The sequence below is a fragment of the Palaemon carinicauda genome, chromosome 34 (genome assembly GCF_036898095.1).
Source record: "Palaemon carinicauda isolate YSFRI2023 chromosome 34, ASM3689809v2, whole genome shotgun sequence".
In the NCBI taxonomy this organism is placed as follows: domain Eukaryota; kingdom Metazoa; phylum Arthropoda; class Malacostraca; order Decapoda; family Palaemonidae; genus Palaemon; species Palaemon carinicauda.
Window position 1 is genome coordinate 78,969,188 of NC_090758.1, and position 5,000 is coordinate 78,974,187.

General features: G+C 36.9%; 1 protein-coding gene across 1 annotated transcript in view; it reads left to right on the forward strand.

The window, feature by feature from the left end:
* Window positions 1–5,000, forward strand: part of LOC137627053 (gamma-1-syntrophin-like) — a 66,552-nt gene that overhangs the window by 17,185 nt on the left and 44,367 nt on the right.

Sequence of the window (5,000 nt, forward strand, 5' to 3'; positions counted from 1 at the left end):
AAATGAGGACTAATGTTTAGTATTTGTGAACGACTGAGAGAGAGAGAGAGAGAGAGAGAGAGAGAGAGTGAGTGAGTGAGTGAGTGAAGTGAGTGAGAGAGAGAGAGAGAGAGAGAGAGAGCGAGAGCAAACAAACAACCACAAATATATAATAAAGAAAGGGTCAGGTGAGGTCAGGGTAACAATGACAGGTGTAAGACATAAATCTCAGCGTCTCCCTAAATCCTTGAGTCTTTAAAGACTGAAGGTAAAAATACTCCTGAAGATTATGAAGCCTTGTCGAGGACATAGTCTTCCTGGAACGTTTTATCAGTCTTCATGGAATGTTTTATTAGTCCTCATGGAATGTTTTATCAGTCCTCATAGAACGTTTTATTAGTCCTCATGGAACGTTTTATTAGTCTTTATGGAACGTTTTATTAGTCCTCATGGAACGTTTTATTAGTCCTCGTAGAACGTTTTATTAGTCCTCAAGGAACGTTTTATTAGTCTTCATGGAACGTTTTATCAAAGTCTTCATGGAGCGTTTTATTAGTCCTCATAGAACGTTTTATAGTCTTTTTATTAGTCTTCATGGAACGTTTGATTAAAGTCTTCATGGAGCGTTTTATTAGTCCTCATAGAACGTTTTATTAGTCTTTTTATCAGTCTTCATGGAACGTTTGATTGAAGTCTTCATGGAGCGTTTTATTAGTCCTCATAGAACGTTTTATTAGTCTTCATGGAACGTTTTATTAGTCCTCATGGAACGTTTTATTAGTCTTCATAGAACGATTTATTACATCCGCCAACAAATTTGGAAGTAGGTTTACCCCCTGTTTGTTTGTTTGTAGTCGTCTGGCACTTTCCTCATGTGCTAAAAGATGCCAACCGAGGAGATCGTGTGACACCACATCACAAAAGTTATAGGCATATGACACCACCTCTAGGTGCAAGAAGAGACTAGAAAGCATGCTCGTCTGACACTAACTTTCAGGTACTAATTGGTGCCAGAATGGTTTTTTGTTTTTTGACACTGTATTCAGGTGTCAAACCTGCTAGTAAAGGTCATATGACACCCAATTTAAGTGCCAGAAGATGCCAGGAACTCCGGCTCGTCTGACACTATAAAACCTTATCCATGTGACACTACTTTTGGATTCTTTGAGATACAAGAAAACCTGTTTGAGTGACACTCCTTTCAGGTGCCAAAATCAACCAGATAAATGAAACCATTTGACACCAACCTTATGTGACATCATTTACCAGGGACCTTAGTCCTATGACACCAATTTTGGTGTCAAAAGATGCCACAATACCTTTGTGTTCCTTGAAATACAGGGAACCCTGTTTGATTGACACTGCTTTCAGGTGCCAAAATCTACTCGAGAAATTAAACCATTTGACACCAACCTTATGTGACATCATTTACCAGGGACCTTAGTTATATGACACCAATTTTGGTGTCAAAAGATGCCACAATATTTTTGGGTTCCTTGAAATGCAAGGAACCCTGCTTGATTGACACTGCTTTCAGGTGCCAAAATCTACCATAAAAATTAACCCATTTGACACAGACTTTAGGTGACATAATTTACCAGGGACATTAGTCATATGACACCAATTTAGGTGTCAAAAGATGCCACAATAGAGTGACACTCTTTTCAGGTGTCAAAATCTACCAGAGAAATTAAACCATTTGACACCAACCTTATGTGACATAATTTACCAGGGGCCTTAGTCATCTGACACTAATTTAGGTGTCAAAAGATGCCACAAAGCATACTCGTCTGACACCAACTGTAGGTGATTTAGAATGCCCCTACAAAATCTCTCGTGACGTAAGTTTTAAAGTTGTCCTGCTAGCCAGCCAGTGTCCATTCTAGAACATCTGCTAAGTTGTCCTGCTAGCCAGCCAGTGTCCATTCTAGAACATCTGCTAAGTTGTCCTGCTAGCCAGCCAGTGTCCATTCTAGAACATCTGCTAAGTTGTCCTGCTAGCCAGCCAGTGTCCATTCTAGAACATCTGCTAAGTTGTCCTGCTAGCCAGCCAGTGTCCATTCTAGAACATCTGCTAAGTTGTCCTGCTAGCCAGCCAGTGTCCATTCTAGAACATCTGCTAAGTTGTCCTGCTAGCCAGCCAGTGTCCATTCTAGAACATCTTGCTAAGTTGTCCTGCTAGCCAGCCAGTGTCCATTCTAGAACATCTGCTAAGTTGTCCTGCTAGCCAGCCAGTGTCCATTCTAGAACATCTGCTAAGTTGTCCTGCTAGCCAGCCAGTATCCATTCTAGAACATCTGCTAAGTTGTCCTGCTAGCCAGCCAGTATCCTTTCTAGAACATCTGCTAGCCAAAGGCCTCAGAATTATCAAATTTATATGAACCTTAGTTTTAATCATTGATTGATTGATTTAATCATCTTTTTAGGGGGTTAATAAGCTGTATTGATTAGCAGCTTCCATAATCTTTGAAAGTTATAGACAATTTGTATATACTGAATTTACTTCATATGAAACTGTTCATCTCTCTCTCTCTCTCTCTCTCTCTCTCTCTCTCTCTCTCTCATAAGAATAATAGCTTTTTAAATATTTTATTCCAATCTAATCGTTCATTACTTCCTATATAGTTTATTAATTTCTTTATTTCCTTTCCTCACTGGGCTGTTTTTTTTCCTGCTGGAGCCCTCTAGCGTATAGCCTCTTGCTTCTCCAGCTAGGACTGTAGCTTAGCTAATAATAATAATAATAATAATAATAATAATAATAATGATAATAATAATAATAATAATAATAATAATAATAATAATAATAATAATAATAATAATAATTTGAAGATTATAGATTTGTCGGTGTATAAAGTCGTAAAGAAAACGGAGAAGACCAGGTCTGATTCTATCATCTTAAAGGTGTATTTCAGACTCTCTCTCTCTCTCTCTCTCTCTCTCTCTCTCTCTCTCTCTCAGCGAAGCCATTACGTTAGTTCTGTATATAACTACCTGAAAGAGATTTCAATTTTGTCATGATCAGCAAAGCTGTACTAGTCGCAGCCACCCTTACTAGGTTGGTTTGCTTTGAACGACCAGACTAAGGTCTCCCACCATCACCAATCCATGGTTGCCAGCGTGGTTATGAAAATGGCCAATCCTTTTGACCTACAGTGGACTAGAAATGGATGAAATTGTGGTTTTTGTTAATATATATATATATATATATATATATATTTGTATATATACTATATATATGTATATATATATATATATATATATATGTATATATATGTATATATATATATATATATATATATGTGTATTATATATATATATATATATATGTATATATATATATATATATATGTATGTATGTATGTGTATATATATATATTGAATAAATAATAATAATTATTATTATTATTATTATTATTATTATCATTATTATCATTATCATTGTTATTATTATTATTATTATTATTATTATTATTATTATTAATATTAGCTAAGCCACAACCCTAGTTGGAAAAGCAGGATGCTATAAGCCTAGGGGTTCCAACAAGGAAAAAATATAAAAATAAATAGCCCAAATTAACAATAATAACAACAACAACAACAACAACAACAACAACATCAGTTTCTATCTGTCAATTCGAATTTTAACTTCCGGGTCATCATTCCAGCGAGTTCCCATGGAAACGTCAGCTGGCTGGAATCGTCCTTTCCAGAGGCTACCAACATTACTTTTATGACGATTGGGAATGGACTCTCTCTCTCTCTCTCTCTCTCTCTCTCTCTCTCTCTCTCTCAACTGCTACATGCAAGGCATGAAACTGAACACCCGACCAAGTACGCCCACGAGCCGGCTATTGGGCGTGCGGGCGTGATCTATCACCTTTTAAACGCCTCCAATCGCTGGTGGGTGATCTTGGAGTGGGCGGGTTGGGGGGGGGGGAGGGGCGGGAAATGGGCGCCAACGCTTATTGACCTTCTTAGATGTGACGCCAGAAAAGAATAATTCTCTGATGTATTTAGAAGCTTTGTGGTGGCCGATGTGGTAACGTCCCTGACTGGTGAACGCCAGACTGGGGTTCGAGTCCCGCTCAAACTTGAAAGTTTCTTTGGTCGCTGCAACCTCACCGTCCCTGTGAGCTAAGGATGGAAGGTTTGGGGGAGCCTGTAGGTCTATCTGCTGAGTCTTTAGCAGCCATTGCCTGGCCCTCCTTGGTCCCTAGCTTGGGTGGAGAGGAGGCTTGGGTGCTGATCATATGTATATATCTTAGTCCCTGCTTGATAGGGCAATGTCACTGTCCCTTGCCTCTGCCATTCATGAGAGGCCTTTAAACCATTAAATCTTTAGTCAGGGTAGGAAGCAAAAATAGTTTATTTTGGGTGATAATTTTTTTTAAGTTTATTTTTTATATTTTTAGTATTTTCAGATTTTTATTTTTTTTCATTTTCAAGTTTTTTTAGTTTTTAGTTTTTCGGAAAAAAAAAATATTGTAATGGAGATTTTTTTTCAAATAATTTTTCAGGATTTTTTTCATTAGTAGCTATAATGTAAAAATTATTGTTTTTTTTTCCTTCATATATTTTACATCAAATTATCAGTTTAATATTCCTTTTTCATTCATTTTTTTCACCCTTTTCAATGCTTTTATCAAATTGTTCATGATTCATATAATTTTTCATATTCATAAGTATCTACATTTTTTCATTGCTTTTATACATTTATAAATTCATTTATTCCCATTTTCTATATTATAATTTGAATATCAAGTAATTTCATAACAAACATTAGCATGCTAGGGCCTGCAACTTCACACCTTAAGAAATCGCTGAGTGAAAACAAATCCTCTACAAAGGGGAAACAGATGGATGATGAGAATAGCGACTAATGTAATGGGAAGTTTTTACAACTGTGTTTCATCTGCGTTTTAGTAGTTGGAATTGGAATGTGGCAGTGACTGTGGGTTTTTTTCTGGAGCCACCCTCTTCTTCAATGGGAATTTGACTTATAAATGAACGCACACACA